At 40.0% G+C, this 17,344-nt stretch overlaps 2 long non-coding RNA genes across 2 annotated transcripts; one reads left to right on the top strand and one right to left on the bottom strand.

Annotated features, from left to right (window-relative positions):
- Positions 1-1,220: 1,220 nt before the first annotated feature.
- On the bottom strand, positions 1,221-12,981 carry LOC121682066. The gene is made up of 3 exons (XR_006022412.1): positions 12,707-12,981; positions 7,546-7,551; positions 1,221-1,231 (listed from the first exon to the last, which is right to left on the bottom strand). It is a non-coding gene; the product is annotated as an uncharacterized LOC121682066 (long non-coding RNA).
- On the top strand, positions 12,319-17,016 carry LOC121682053. Its single transcript, XR_006022400.1, has 3 exons — positions 12,319-12,473; positions 13,937-13,989; positions 16,819-17,016. It is a non-coding gene; the product is annotated as an uncharacterized LOC121682053 (long non-coding RNA).
- The last annotated feature ends 328 nt before the right edge of the window (positions 17,017-17,344 follow it).

Genomic DNA, 17,344 nt, shown 5'->3' with positions numbered 1-17,344 from the left:
TGACGGTGATTCGTTTAGTGAGGCTTCAGATGCGTCCCTGCCTTGCAATGATGCAGCTGGACAAAGTGAGAGTTTACTCCATAGTTTAGCTTACACCAAGCACAAACGTTGAATCGTTTGCCCAATGTCACTGGTGGGAATAATGTTTCACGGGTTCGGAGTGTTCATCGGGTAGTTAGCAGGGTGTTAGTGGTGTGGCGAACGAGGCTGGAGGTAGCCTAATGTCCATAGTGCTAGCTTCTGTCTTCTGAACGTGTGCCTCTCCACAATCACGGCGACAGTAACGTGGTGGAGCCTTTGTCTAATGCCACTGGGTATGTTAGACGAGGTCGAAGTGCTCATAGGACAGTTAGGGGGGAACGTAGTGGCAGTGTGGGGAGTCGCAATGAGAATGACAGTAGGCCTAGTCCGAGCTGCGCAAATTCTCTCCACTCGGCGCGCGCGAGGCAGATCTGGCCATGCTGCTCGCATGGTGGAGGTGGTGACACGCTCTCTCCCTCTCCCGTGGTCATGCATAGTCTATCACAAGATGATGGGAATGCCGGCCCTGAATGGATAGGGATAGTCATTATCTCTACAGCAAAAGGCCTGCTACATAAAAAAAAAATGTCAGCCATTTATTAGTAATGATTTACACTGTTGATTTGCTATCTATTTCCCTGATCATTTAGGACATACACTATGTGTTCCTGTTTGTGTGTTCATGTCCTTGTGATGTGTGTGTCTTTGTCAGCTAAGAAAAAAAACATCAACAAAAACAACAAAAAGAAAAAAAATACTAACATTGTCTCTTGTCTTGTCTCGTCATCTCACTCCTGATCTGTGCCTTGCCGTGGCAAATGAGCTTTTGAACTAAACAGGTCTTGTCTACTTGTGTTTGTGTGTTATCTGAATAATATATATGTGCCCCATACATGGAATCAGAGTGCCTACTGTATGTAGTAAATGGAAAATCTCTACAGCAAAAGGCCAGTCTACCGCTACATGCATTTGGTTTGTTTCTGCCATTTATTAGTAATGATTTACATAGTTTGTTCACTACTTACTATTTACCTGAGCATTCAGTATTGTGCAATATAGCTAGCATACAGAAGGTGAGGGACATTTTGGGGGGAAAGAAGTGGTGCATTTTATCATTCAAACATGCGACTTTTGATGAAAATTCTATAATCCAAGATGGCCGCCACCATATAACGTCATAATATGCTAATTAGATATAAACATTTAATCTCTACATAAACTTTGGGTCATCCTTAATATTTCTCTAATTTACAGAAAGTCTCTATCTCTTATCACTTTTAAGATATAGCCTTTTGAAATGAAGATGTCAAAATTGATCGTTTCGGAAAAAACCTCTGGCGCCTAAAGGGTTAACCATTTAAATTATCCACCTATTCAACTGTTCAGTCATTCCAAATATATTAAACCTCATCTACCTAGCAACCAATATAGTTTGTTTTTACTCTGCATATTTTACATCATATTTTTTGCATTTTCATGCACTGTATTTCCTTTAGGAAATGCTTTTCTAGTTACAGTGCATGAAAATGCACTGTTCTGTTATCCGAAGTCTTCTTCTTATTATTATTATTATTATTACAGTGCATGAAAATGCACTGTTCTGTTATCCGAAGTCTTCTTCTTCTTCTTCTTCTTCTTATTATGACCGCCGCGCAGTCATAATAAGAATCATTCCGTCAATGATTCCCGGGACACTGAAAGACCAGGGTACACGAAACTTGGTGGGCATGTAACCCCACATGGATAGCATGGAACCATCGTTTTTCGTTTTGATCTGTAGCCCCCCCGCTGGACTGGACCCCCCGAAAGGAGGGTAGGGCAGACACAGTTTTCTGTGAATATCTCGAAAACCGTAGGGCCTAGGAGGTCCACCTTTTTTATGTATGTTGGTCTTAAGGGGGCATGTTAACCCATCCCATTACCACTTATTTCATGTATAGCGCCACCTAGTTAAAAATTAAAAAGCAAAAAATTAGGTGTTTTCATCACAATATCTCTGGCTGACAAGGTCAAAACTGCACGAAATTAAAAGTGTAGGATCATTATGACACCCTCCGAATGCATGCCAAGTTTTGTGTACTTTCGTTCATAGGGGGCCTTACAATAAAATAATTTATGTGTACATTTAGTGACGTACACCAACAAGGATTCCCGGGACACTGAAAGACCGGGGTACACAAAACTTGGTGGGCATGTACCCCTACATGGATAGCATGGAACCGTCATTTTTCGTTTTGATCTGTAGCCCCCCCGCTGGACTGGACCCCCCGAAAGGAGGGTAGGGCAGACACAGTTCTCTGTGAATCTTTTATGGTATGTTGGTCTCAAGGGCCCACATCAACCTGGCTCATAATCACTCATTTGTGATTTGCACCCCCCCCCAGTAAAAAATGAAAATGCAATATTATTCTGCTTTAATCGCCCCTATCTTCAGTTAAGATGTTCAGAACTGCACCAAATTTCATGTGTATGATTGACCTGGCATTCTCTGGGGTTCTGGGGGTATGCCAAGTTTCGTAGAATTTCATCCATGGGGGGGTCTAAAAAAATTAGGTTATGTGTACATTTAGTGACTGTACACTCATTGGCCTGTAAATGGCGGTGCACACATATAAACATGCACACACACAGGCACCCACATACTATCGGTATTAGAACGGCCGATACATAATTAAAAATTCAGTAGGATCAAAAGAAAGCCAAAATAAATATTCATCATCATCATCATGGCTGCATTTTCAGTATTGGCGATAAGTTGTCGTTTGTCCACTAGATGGCGCATCGTTGCAGTGAGACGTAATTTTGTTGGAAGTTAAAAGTGGGTTGGAAAAGCAATGGACACTTCCTACAAGGACTGTAATTTACCGCAGCGAACATCTAATAAGGACAGGACGATGTTCACATGAAGTGTAATTCCCATTTCTTCTTGAAGCCGAAATAAATCTGAGGATGTTTATCGGACATGCTTGGTTTTTACTGCAGGTATGTTAATCTTGTAATATCAATAAGGACCTAGGTAATGTTACCGTTAGCGTTGGTTGAGTGATGGAGGCCCATTTGATTGATTGCATTTGTAGAAAACTATAAATGCGGTTATACCAAGCAAATTGATAGCAGCACTGTTTGTATCTTTCGACTGTCATTTATTGCACATGCTACAAAATCATTCTGTGCAATGGAAGATTTACCAACGTTACACCGGTCTGATACAGTTTTGCCTATACATGCGTGAGACTGAGAAGCCTGTTTATTTTGTTTTAAGTGCGTGCAGGGTGTGAGAGGGGAATCGATGTGCTTTGATTCCAGCTTGGTAGTTGTAGTCTGTGAAATTAAAAAGCACGTGTGTGTGAAGTATCCAAACAATGACACCTTCATTTCATTATGGCTGCTTTAGCAACACACCTTAAGCTACTGTGTAGTGGGTCCCATTTAGAAGTGGCTACTTCATTCGCGCTTTCCTTGACTCATGGAGCTGCGTGAATGTTATTACAACTTTGCGCCACGATATGGAAATTTAAGCACGCTTGATACTGTAAGGCGTAATTAAAGCCATTGGTTTCCAAAGGAGATTTTATTTGTGTCGCCAGCATAGCCTATTGACAATTTATGTTGTAAATAGGCCTACCTTATAATCCTACCTGTATCTTAGGGAAGCTAACAGCTTTCTATTAGGATCTAGTTTGTTAGTTACCGTTTTGTCATAACTAAATGTTTGCATTTAGAATAGCCAGAGCGTGTATATCTCAATCGGAAAATTAAACAATATCGGGTGCCTATGGACTAGGCTGGGTGAACCCAGCCTGATCTGCCCGCTATTTATTTTTTGATTTCTTAAAAGATTGAGCTTGGTCTGATGAAAGCCAGACTAGCCATGGACCTCAGTTACACAGTGCAAGGGAACATGAATCAGCCTATATTTGCACGAACAATAACGGACAGTAGCTCTTCAACTTTGGCCCGTTAAAATGTGTATGAACAGTCTAGCGACGCATTTCATCAAGGCCCATTTGGACATGTCAGTTATTTGCACCACTGGTTAGATGTAAAACAGCATTTAGTTCCAGACTACTGTTACTTAATTTGTGCATTAACAATAACGTTTCAGACTACTGTTACTTAATTTGTGCATTGACAATAAAGTATTACATGAACTAAAGATGACTAAAATCTTATGTAGAAGAAGAAACATCCATCCATCCAAAAATGACCTTTGTTTTTGATAGCTGTTGAAAACGGCATGGAACTGACAGAGATGTTTTTGTTTATAAATACATAAATAAATAAATAAATAACATTATGCTGATACCTTTTGCTTTTCCCAAATACAATGTAGCCTACAGGTGTAAGTGACCTTTCATCAATCCAGTTGCAATGGATGAACTGTGATGAACTGCCCTACTTGTGATTGTTTAGAGATTTTAAAGGTTTTATAACAATGCTACATCTTCTTTGGCTATTCTACAATCTATTCACCTTTTCAGCACCAGTAGGCTACTTTCTGTGCAGCCGCACACACACACACAGGCATGCCAAACAAGCATACACAAAAGTTTCAAGAGTGGGGGATGGAGTAAAATATGGAGACAAATTGAAGTGTGATTTATTTTCGCGGAACGGATGTCCAGGACTGAGCGGCGGTCATATTTTGTACCGCTATGCGGTACATCTAGTTATTATTATTATTATTACAGTGCATGAAAATGCACTGTTCTGTTATCCGAAGTCTTCTTCTTATTACAGTGCATGAAAATGCCCTGTTCTGTTATCCGAAGTCTTCTTCTTCTTCTTCTTCTTCTTATTCTTCCCACCAAATTTCTGCGTCTAATTCAGCTTTAACCGTTTAACGTAGAAACTTCGTTCAAACTTTGTAACGTAGGTCTTGAATACTTTTTGAGATATTAATAAAAAACAAGCTTATTTTTCCCCATAGACTTTGCATTAGCACTATGACATCACAATGGACTAATTAACTTTATTTGCACCTGTATCAACTTCCAGCTGCTCACTATTAGGACCCATCAAAGGGCCAGTTAAACGGATTGCACCTGTATCAACTGCTTTCTGCTTAACTAGGCCAACTCTCTCTGTGTCTCTCCATTCTACAAGGATATAAGGCACATTCCATCCAACTTTCTATCCATTCATCCTCTTCAAACCATTCACTCATCCACCCATTAAACTATCCATCAACATCCATTAAACAATCTGCCTATCAACATCCATTCAATTTCTGTCTATCAACATCCATTACACTATCTGCATTCAACTTTTAAACTATATACTCTGTCTCAGGCTTCTGGCTCTCTTAAGACTACTGTTTCCTCTGCCCACAACTGTTTCAAAATAAATGTCCTCACTACAATAATTCACTATTAAATAATTTAACTATTTAAACTACTCAACTATTTGACTGTTAAGCCATTTCAACTTCCAGTTGTTATCAACTATGACTCCTGCCAACTGTTTCCAAATAAAAGCTTGTTTGGCATTTTATGTTAATATACAGTATGTTTATATTTTCATGCACTGGTAATTTCCTCGAAATTACATGTTCTAGTTATTATTATTATTATTATGGGTGAGGGGTGGTGGTTGTGTTCTGACTGAGGAACCTTATGGGTGAGGGATGGTGGTGGTGTTCTTATGGTGTTCCTTTTAAAGGATAATAGGATCAGCTAAATGCATGAATTCATTTTTTAAAAAGCGTCTTTGAACATTTAAATTGAGCTTTATAAGTCTTCTACAGTGGATCAAACAGCAAGTTTCCCATTATGAGTTGGGTGGTTCACACCAGAGGAGACGGCAGTGCATGAGTGGGAGGTTTGTGCAACTTGCAACGTGAAAAAGAAGTGTTGCTTAGAGGAAAATCATGTACCCATGGAAATCCTCTTTGTGTCCGTGGACACACGGCTGCATTGTACCGACCCACTAGGCTATGCTTCAGAATTTGGAGTGTTGCCATGCTGCGTTGCACTGAAATTAGGGTCCCCAAGAGTTATACAAAAAAACATAACTGTGTTAAGAATGCTGGTCTTCAAATTCCACATTAAAGCTTAAGATTATACACACACAGACACACACAACACCACCAGGCTCGTTTGCAGTGGGTTAACATGCAGGAGACCACACCTGGATAAAGAGTTAACACAGAGATATTTATTAAAGTAAATATGTACTGAAACATGAGGTGCAGTCAGAATAAATATGAGATGATGAGAAAATAAAGTGTAGTGTAAATCAGAGTCATGTGCAGAAACCAAACAAAAGACAAAAGTACCGCATGCTCTGATGGAGAGAGAGGGAACGACTGTGCAGCCACCAGGTAGCCCTTTACAGGGCTCCAGACTAACTTTTTGCACTGGTGCGCCTAACTTTTTTTCTTAGGTGCACCAGCACAAAAGTTAGGTGCACCCAAATTTTCAACCACATCGCATTTAACACCGCAGCAGGTTCACTTTTTTCCCTTAATTACTGTCCTATATAGGTTGTCCTATGACTTACATTATGATTTACAATTCTACAAGAAAAGTAACTTAATGAAGTGTTGGTGCTTTAAGTGCTTCACTGAGCTGAAATTTAAACTTAAAACATCTCAAGATGAATTAAAATAAAAATAACAGTGAGTAAATTAACAGTGCACATATTTTAAGGGCTTCAAACTGCACATCTCATGGCTCAATATCATACTATCCTTCATGATCTTTAGGCCTTGACTAAACCAGCTCGCCATACATCTTCCATAGAAATGTATTTGAGCACAATTTAAAGAGATGTTCCAAGTAGCCTGGGGGATTTTTATGTGGTTTTGCAATGATGATTGCAATAATCATGACAGCCCTACAATGCAATTTACTTTTTAATTTTAGTATTTTTAAATTTTCAATAAGAACATCACTATGGTTAATGCAGTGATGAAATGGTAGGCCTATTATTATAGGCTATTGCAATGACTTGCCATGCTCGATCTAAATGTGTCCATTCAATTCACCGTACACTATGACCACAGTTATACATGCAGGGAATATTCGGGCTTTAAATGTAGCAGCGATATTCGGTTTGCGCCAAATACCGGATTAAATTGATTGATGCCATCAGAATGAGTTTACAAAACGAATATTGCTGTTGAAAACCGGGTTACTCCCTGCATGTAACTGCGGTCAATGACACACTCCTTTTCGGCGATATCTGTATCTCTGTCGTTCAGGAAGGGCTTGTATGCATTGTTCGCAATTTTAAGACGTCTTTTCATCTGCAATGACTCCTATAAATTTGCCGCAAGTGGCATTCCTGTACGTCGGGTTTACGTTCAAACTATTTTTCTGGTGAATAATTATTTCGGACTGAACTTGGTGAAGGGAAGTTTCACTAGGCCTATCGTAGGCAACGATAAACTTGATCATCATCTCAGGCTCGTCTGATCGGTTTGCTGCTGCCAGCTACCGAAAGGCAGTGGGGAGAGGGGACATTTATCTCGGCCTATGTGACCACACTGTAATGCAACTACATCCACTCTGTTTATCTGACGGGTCTCTGACCTCTCTCTCTCTCTCTCTCTCTCTCTCTGTAGCACACCCATTTTCAAATTTACACACAGGCACTGGGCCACGGCCAATCAGAGGGGAGGTCCCGCCCTTCACTATCTGTGATTTGTTTAAACCACGATATTGGCCAAATATGTGTCTGTTATTGAACCAAAGGTAGAGTTTCAATGCGGACACTTTTTCCTCTCTCTGTATATAGCTGGTCGCACCGGTGCTGCTACTGGAAGAAACTGGAATCCATGCATTTCCACTGAATTATTTTTGGAATCTGATCCCTTATCATACCTGTTCATTCTTACTCGTTGCTCGACTTATCGTGACTAAATTCAAGATGGCTGCAAACGCTAAACTTTGTGAAGATACTGTCTGTATAAATCGTCTTGTAAGTAAACTACCAGTGCTTTTTCAAAGTTCTCAATGTCTCGTTTTAAATGTCAGGGCCCTCGGAAGTCTACCAATGAAGTGTGGAGATACATTGAGCCTCGTAAATGGGTGTAAAACAGTGATTTATTTGCATGGCTAGCCCGATGCCGAAGCACCACTATTGAAAAAGCTGTTGGTAGCATCGGCTAACTAGCGCCAGATTTTGGAGTGCAGGGGACAAGCCGAGATGGGCTATGAGACATACGTTCACACTCGGTATCATGTTTCAATACACTTTAGGTCAATATCACACCGGAATTCTCCTTTAACAGCTGCAAGAAATAGAAGTCATGGTCTTTATGTTCTGGTATGTAAATTATTTTCATAAAACTTCAAGTTGCCCTATAACTTTACTCTCCAAACTCTTTACTGCACTGTAGGCAATTAACTGACAGTATGATAGGCTATTTATTTTCTGTAGGCTACTGAACGCAAATCAGCAGGAGAGAGAATGCACGTAGCCTACGCAGCGTGTAGCGCAATGTGTAGGCTATTTGGTTACCAACTAACACTGTTAGCCAATTCACTAACTTAAGACTTCAGTGCCATCATATAGGCAACGTTTTTTACACAACAAATACAGAAAGGATGGAGGCAGCAAAAGTAGAGGAGTCATTTTAGATGAGGCAAGAACAAGGTGAATTTGTATGCTTGTCAAAACGTAGTCCTACCCTGCATTAGAGGAGCTGGTCATCATACCAAGCCCACTCGCTGTTTAAAGTCATACACCACGGTAAACTACCCAGCCAACATGTATATCTGGGGCCCACATGGGTTCTACATGGGCTACATGGGTACCAGGTGGGCATGGGCTAGAGGTGGGCATTTTTCAAGGGGCACCATATGGGTTAGCCAAGAAGGGCCCATGTGGGCTACCCATGTAGGTCCTGGTTGGGTAAATAGTGGGAAAGCATTTATATGGGCTCGGCATGGGCAACACAACTGGGTCCCAGGAGGGATTACCACTTGGGTTAGACATTGTCAAACCTGGTCTAACCCATGTGGGCTTCCAATATGAGTCCTACTATGGTCTGTAATGGGCAACACATATGGGCCCCATTGGTATTTAATGTTTGGGTTAAATATGGGCAAACCGGGATAAACCCATGTGGGCTCCCCATGTTGGTGCCATGTGGGTCCTTAATGGGAAATCAACAATTGGGTTCAGTCTGGGCAACACATATGGAGCCCATTAGGGTTAACCACTCGGGTTGGATATGGGCAAACCTGGAAAAACCCATGTGGGCAATCCATATGGGTCCCAAATGGGTAATTAATGTGAAACCAATATATGGGCTCAGAATGGGCAACACATATGAAGCCCATTAGGGTAAACCACTCGGGTTGGATATAGGCCAACCTGGACAAACCCATGTGGGCAATAAATATGGGTCCTAGATGGGTAATTCATGTGAATCCAATATATGGTCTCAGAATGGGCAACACAAATGGGGCCCAGTTGTACTTAATGTTTGGGTTAGACATGGGCAAACTGGAATAAACCCATGTGGGCTCCCTATGTTGGTGTCATGTGGGTCATTAATGGGAAATCAACAATTGGGTTCAGACTGGGAAACACATATGGGGACCATTAGGGTTAGCCACTCAGGTTGGATATGGGCAAACCTAGACAATATCACGTGGGCAGTTCATTTGGGCCCTACATGGGTAATTAATGTGAAACCAATTCATGGTCTTAGAATGGGCAACACATATGGATCCCATTTGGGTAAACCACTCGGGTTGGATATGGGCCAACCTGGAGAAACCCACGTGGGCAATCCATATGGGTCCTAGATGGGTAATTAATGTGAAACCAATATATGGTCTCAGAATGGGCAACACAAATGGGGCCCAGTTGTACTTAATGTTTGGGTTAGGCATGGGCAAACTGGGATAAACCCATGTGGGCTCCCTATGTTGGTGTCATGTGGGTCATTAATGGGAAATCAACAATTGGGTTCAGACTAGGTCTCTAGATTTTTACCTGCATTTGGCCAGTTGTACAGTAGGTGCTAATTTTAATACTTTTTTTAACCCTGCATAGTGCAAACTCTACAAGCAAGGGCTGACTTAATATGTGAACTGAGGGTGCTATACTGCCACTGCACTCTTTTGATGCTGGTCTATAAACATTCAATTAATTTCATGAAAAATCTGTTGTTCAGAGAGCAATTGCCTTTCCTCCTTGTGGAATGGCCTTCCATTACATGTAAGGGAAAGCAGGCTCTGTAGAAATATTTTTAATCTAGACTTAAAACATTGTGCAGTTCAGAGATTGGGGGTGCTTCAAAGGGTCTCACAGCAAGCCACACAATATTTGACACCAGGTAGGCCTTGTGCACCTCTCCATTTCCCTCTTCAACCTTGGTCTACAGAACACCAATACAGTGTGACCATAAATACCGACGAGTTAGACTTAAAATGGTTATATCATTGAATCGAACATTCAACAGCACCTAACGCTGGAGCAATTTGAACTGCTCATTATAGCACTGCCCTGGTCTGAAACAGTGGTTCTCAACCTTTTTTGCTCTGTGACCCAAATTTAAACATAGCCTACCACTTGTGACCCTAAGACAAAGGCTGAAAGCTAATCAGGCCTAAGGTTCAGGTTATTGACTCTTGCAACCCTTTCAGAACTTCACGCAACACAAATTTGAGTCCCGACCCAGAGGTTGAGAAACACTGGTCTAAAAAATGCTAATCAAAGAGGTCACATCACAGCTCATGGAACACGCGGCCAACATCAAGACCTCTTACCTGGACCAAGCCCACCCTGTTAAAGGCCTGTCTTCCTACCCTCTATTCAACATCATCAACTACCCAGGACCACCAACACTGCATCACTGACGAAGAGAGCTCAGCGCCGCCTGTACTTCCTGCGGAAACTCAGGCGAGCAAGTGCTCCACCAGCCATCATGACCACATTCTACCGAGGCACCATTGAGAGCATCCTCTCCAGCTGTATCGCTGTGTGGGGCGGAAGCTGCACTGAATACAACAGGAAAGCCCTGCAGCGCATAGTGAACACAGCTGGAAGGATTATTGGTGCCTCACTCCCCTCCCTGAAGGACATTTACACCACCCACCTCACCCGCAAGGCGACCAAAATTGTGAGTGATGCAAGTCACCCCGCTCACAATCTGTTCGATCTACTGCCCTCTGGGAAGAGGTACAGAAGCCTGCGCTCCCGCACTACCAGACTCACCAACAGCTTCATACACCAAGCTGTAAGGATGCTGAACTCTCTCCCTCCTCTCCCCCCTCCACCCTCAGCTACATAACATCCTGGACATTGGACCCACAATGGCCGCGTGCACTACTCCACTTGCACACTTGCACACTTGTACACTTTACAACTTGTTGTTGTTGTCCTGAAAACACAACACCTCTGCTGCTCTTACACAACTTGCACCACTATGTCACTTTCTTTCTTAGGTCAAACAGAACTACCCAAGCCTTTTATTGGCCTGACTTTGCACTAGTATTTTATTGACTGTCTATGCACAATTTCAACCAAATTTTGCTGCTCTTATTTTTTTTTTTTTTTTTTTTTTTTTTTCATTATTATATGTGCCCTCTTATTTACTTACTTTTTTTGTTTACTTGAATGTTATGTTTGTCTGTGGACTTAAATTGGTAAAATATGTCTTGTCTTCACCGTGGGATAGTGAGAAACGTAATTTCGATCTCTTTGTATGTCTGGAACATGTGAAGAAATTGACAATAAAGCTGACTTTGACTTTGACTATCATACTCTCAGCGGACCCAACTACCACCTAATCTCCAACCTCCCCTTTCTTGAGTCTAAACCTGGAAAGAGCAGTGGCTGCCCAACTCCAGCACTACATGTCCAACCATGAGCTCTTTGAACCCGTCCAATAAGGTTTCAGAGCCCACCTGCTGTCATCAATATCACCATCAATCCCCTCATTGCTGATGACATACACCATCCTCATCCTGTAGAGTTTAACAGTTTCCTATTTCTCTGGAGACAGGGCCTTTCAAAACAACCTATGTCACAACTGCCTCTCCATACCCGCTGTGTCCCCAAAGACCACTTAAACACATAGCCTATTATTATTATTATTATTATTATTATTATTAGCCTAAAACTACTACAACTAGCATATCTAAAAATGTAAAGTTGACCACTGATTCCATACTACATGCAGAATGCAGAATGCACAGAGTTCTAGTACATAGGCCTACATGTATAAACCTAGATTTTAGAAAATCTAGGTTTATAGTGTAATTAGCTTTATTTTTTTTATTTTTTTTTCATTGACAAATGTACAGGCTGTTCACCTGTGGACTATCATAGTTATTTTATTCAATCATGTTTCGGGGTGGGCTCTGCTTTGAATGTCGACGTCACCCAACGTATCAGTTGACGTTATCAACGTTATCATAGTGATATGCGCGGGAGATTGACTTGTTCTACCTGGGCTCACTCCTAACGTTCATCGTTGAAAGCTTCCATAGGTAAGTACAATTGTGATTCATTGATAAGTTGTGTAAAAAGTATTAGCTTATGTACAACATTTTCGACTGTGTTCTGATAATTTAAATTACACAATTTGCTATTATGAACTCTTGCTAGCCTTACTAGGTCTACTTTATGAGCTATTAAGGTAAGTCATGGACATCACAGCTAGTTTGAGTTTAAATGGTAGCATTCCGGATCTTGCATGATAATTTCTAACGTGAGGTTTTACAGCTGCGTTAGGGAAGGCAGCACTTTTCATCAGATTAGATAGATGAGCTTCTAGGCTACTTGCTGCAACATTCTTCTTCTAAATAACAATTGTATGTGTGGCAGAATACACTCAAGAGCCTTCTAAATAGCATTTCGTTTCATGAGCCAGATTTAATTGAACTATGCATGCCCGTGCATGCCTGAAAGTAGGCTAGTGGAAGGCTAGCCAGAGAAATGGAGGTAACGAATGTTGTAGTCTTATCTGGCCCCCTTACGTTTTGATAGAGAGTTGGCAGGTCTAGCAGTAGGCTAACCTTTAGGCAAGGCAGACAGACAAGATGCATTAGTCATGTACATGGAAATATTTGTACACACTTATGCACATTCCCTCACAGCACATTCAAGACTAAACGAAAATCAAACGAAACTACAGGATTTAAGCTTTCCAATGGTGCCTCTTGCTCGTCACTCTGATGAACGGTTCGCGATAAAATTTACTTTGAATTTACATGCAATTCAATCATTCACTATATCAGCCTACATTGCAGTTCTGCATCCATCTGCACACCAACAAATTATGTTGGACTAAAGAGCAGACCTTATCAAATGCACATTAAAAAAAAATGGTGCAATGCAATGGTGTTCTTGAATAAAGCTGTAGCTGTAGCTTCTACTCATAATGAATATTAAACATATTTGCTAGGTTAGTTATCCCATCATTTTATAGGCCTATATATTATGATCCACGACTGTAGCCTATTGCTAAATTCCAGATATTGACCATATCAAATTTTATCTCATACTTTAATTTTACTGCACTTGTCTCTTTCGACCATTTTAAACTGTTTTATCATTGGTCTTTGATTATGGCTTTTATTTTTGTTGTCCAAACATTTTTGTATGCTATTCCTACCATGTCAAACTACTAAATTAAATCTGATCTTTGATTAAAAAAAAAATGAAAACCCTAACCTAAATGTAATCATGTAAACACCTCTTGTCTGAATAACTTGTATTGTAGTTGTATTTGAACTTGTATTGTAGTTAAAACTGCTATTTTTATTCAAACCAAAAATCTTAAATACTTTCCCTACTATTGCCCAGTACACAATTATTCCTGAAAGTGTACTTCTTAATTGAAAAATAAATAATGATTTTCTAGTTGATGATATAGCATGCAGTATTTGTTGAAAGAAAATGAATGTGCTGCTGAACTTCCATCTTTTGTTTCTTCTCCCCTTTCCTATAGGCTACTGTTTATTCTCCAGATCATACTGGAAAGCGTTTTTCTGTCCCTCCCAAGTAAGTAAAGTCAGTTTCATTTAAGTAGCTATGTAGGATTGTCAGAGAATGTTCACATTCAAAACATTGGCAAGTGTTCCTTTTAATCGCTAGACAAGCCTCTCGTTGGTTGCCAGATTGAGATTTCAATGTGATAAGTCACCCTCAATACAGTATCTGATCTACATACAGTGCATACGGAAAGTATTCACAGCGCTACACTTTTTCCACATTTTGTTATGTTTCAGACTCATCTTAAAATTGATTAAATTATTTATTTTTTCTTATCAATTTACACACAATACTCCAACACCCCACCAAAAAAGCTAGTGTTTGGAGTGTTTTGCAAATGTATAAAAAAATGAAAGACTGAAATATACCATTTACATATGACATGACACTTTCCATCCTACTATCCTTGCATCCTACTTCTATCAATGGTCCTTGAGATGCTTCTACAACTTGATTCGAGTCCACCTATGCCTAAATGAATTCACTGGACATTATTAGGAGAGGCACACATCTCTTTATATACTGTAAGGTCTCACAGTTGATGGTGTATGTCAGAGTGAAAACCAAGCCATGAGGTCGAGAGAATTGTCCATAGACCTGCGAGACAGGGTTGTGTAAAGACGCAGACATTTTCTTGTACCCTTCCCCAGATCTGTGTCTTCACACAACCCTGTCTCGCAGGTCTATGGACAATTCTCTCGACCTCGTGGCTTGGTTTTACTCTGACATACATCAACTGTGAGACCTTATATAAAGAGATGTGTGCCTAATGTCCAGTGAATTCATTTAGGCACAGGTGGACTTGAATCAAGTTGTAGAAGCATCTCAAGGACCATTGATAGAAGTAGGATGCACCAGAGCTCAATGGCAAGTGTCATAACAAAAGGTGTGAATACTGATGTAAATGGAATATTTCAGTTTTTTATTTTGTATACATTTAAGAACTGTCAAGAATTTTGCAAACACAGAAGGATTACATAGAGTGGCCAGGAGACACGAGGGAACATGGATGTGTTTTCCATTTGAGGAACGTAGGCTAATTGATTGCGGACATGTACAGACAGCCACAGACACGGAGCATATAGTAGGCCTACTTTCATTTCTAGAGTTTTCACTTTCTAGAGTGTGCATTCAGTACGTGAAAGATGCTTCATACCAAAATAGCGATCAAACATTATCAAATTTATCATGACATGTTGTCACAAACACTTATTCCTATTAGAAAATTAAAACCAAAATCATGTAAGTAAAGACTATGTTAAAGGGATATTCCACCATTTGGAGAATTACACTAATTTTCCACCTCCCCTTGAGTTAAACAATTGATTTTTACCTTTCTCAAGTTCATTCAGCCGTTCTCTGAGTATGTGGATACCACAGCTCCAGCCTGACATAGATCATTGAATCGGATTAGACCATTAGCATCTCGCCTGCTAGCATCACCTTTAAAAGTGACTAAGATTTCCGGTAATTTTCCTATTTAAAACGGGTCTCTTCTCAAGTTAGAACCTGTAATAAGACTAATTGAAAATGAAACGTGCCAATTTTCTAGGCTGATTTGACATGGAGCTATACTCTCATTCAGGCGTAATAATCCAGTCACTAACCAATCTCTGCTGCAGCTCAACCTTGTTGCTAGAAGTTCGCCTACGGGAACTATTTTCAGGTGCTGCATGATATCATTGTGCTGCTGCGCCCATGTTGTTCCTTGATTATTACTGAGTGTAATTCCCCAAATGGTGGAATATCCCTTTAAGTGTTGTTCTCTCATTGATGCCTGTAATAAGGAAAATATGATTTTGGTTTGTAAAACGTATGCCCCCACCCCAAAACTCTAAATAAAAAAATGTCTTTGGACGACTTATTTGACCTTTTTCATGCAGAAAAAATGATCCTGGATTCAATTTTCTCCAGAATTACACTTTAAGATGATACACATATTTATACTCTCTGCCTGGCTTGATCTTATTAGTACAGAGCAATCGCCCCATTTATAAGGCCAATCACTGTGCTAGGCAAAGCTAGCAAGCTCTAGACAAGCTAATGCTAACATTAGCACAACAATACAGCATAGAGTTGCCTACTGTTTTCGGTGAAATTTCAAATCATTAGAAGCTCTCTATTGAACTGATACTAATCCAGTAAGTGCAATGTGAAGCATTACAAAACTGACTGTCAATAGCCCATGGAAAGCTAATTTGTCTCGGTAATACACCTCTTGAGGGGAGCAGGTTCGGCCTACAGTAAATGTTACATTGTATGAAGTTAAACATATTGTTCTTGAAACATGTTTATGATACTTGGCAGACCTATTATCCAAAGAGATGCACAAAATACAAAAAACAGATTAACATTAAATTATAATTATTATATTGTAATTGGGTCAATGATGTGACATGTATATTGTCTTGTCCAAGTATTAGAATTTCTTCTAGCTATTTCAATCCACATGTGTAATGCCTCAATTTAATCTACAAAACCTGTATAATTTAAACATATTATTTTCAGTACATTAATATAACCCCCAAAATACCAGGTGGTCCAACCAAAAAGTACTGATTACAAACAGTAAAAATATTGACTTTGAAGCGCGGCAACACTACATTGGCCCAACTGGCTCATGAACTAAATCATTTTGCAATTAGTAGTCAGTAGAAAGCATCTGAATTGAATTGATCTAATTCAATTTGATGGGCTTGTTGCTTTTTGAAATGCATCCTCAAAAGAATTAAACATGGAATTATGTGAAATGTATATTTGAGTATGTTGATTTCCTGTCTGATAATGACAAATACTCATATCCAAGCATTTAATCTTAAATATAATTTTATTTTACAGAGGCCCTCAAGAACAACCCCCTTACCAGCACTACAAATCAGAGGAGGCTGAACGGTCTTTAGGGAAATGGTTTACTGGGGCAAGGGACAGGGGAGGGCTGAGGGCAGCCAGAGTGGCGAAGTGATTTAATTCAATTCAATTTAGGTATTGCTGTTTGTAACCAGTTCTTGTTGTTGTTCTCTGTGTTGATGTTGATGTTCTCTGTGTTGTAATTTATTAAATTATTATAATTAAATGCAGAAAAAGAAAATTAGGCTGCTTTTTCTGCTGTTTGGTGGGACCTTAGAGCCATAGCCCCCTGAAAGTGACTAATATTATTTTCTAGTGAATTACAAATGGGTCTGGTTTTGGATTGGTATTTATAGTGTATGTTGTAAACATTGGGATTTTAATTATATTTTATTGTAAATGTTGGAGCCATATGACATTGAAGATAGGACCAAGATCATGTATACATTGCCCAGCTTTGCCCTACTTAATGACTATAATCTTGCATGCAACCCATTTGGCCAATGTGTAGAACCTA

This window comes from Alosa sapidissima, chromosome 14 (assembly GCF_018492685.1).
Source record: "Alosa sapidissima isolate fAloSap1 chromosome 14, fAloSap1.pri, whole genome shotgun sequence".
Taxonomy (NCBI): domain Eukaryota; kingdom Metazoa; phylum Chordata; class Actinopteri; order Clupeiformes; family Clupeidae; genus Alosa; species Alosa sapidissima.
The sequence above is the reverse complement of the archived record's forward strand: the minus strand, read 5'-3'. Positions and strand labels throughout refer to the sequence as shown.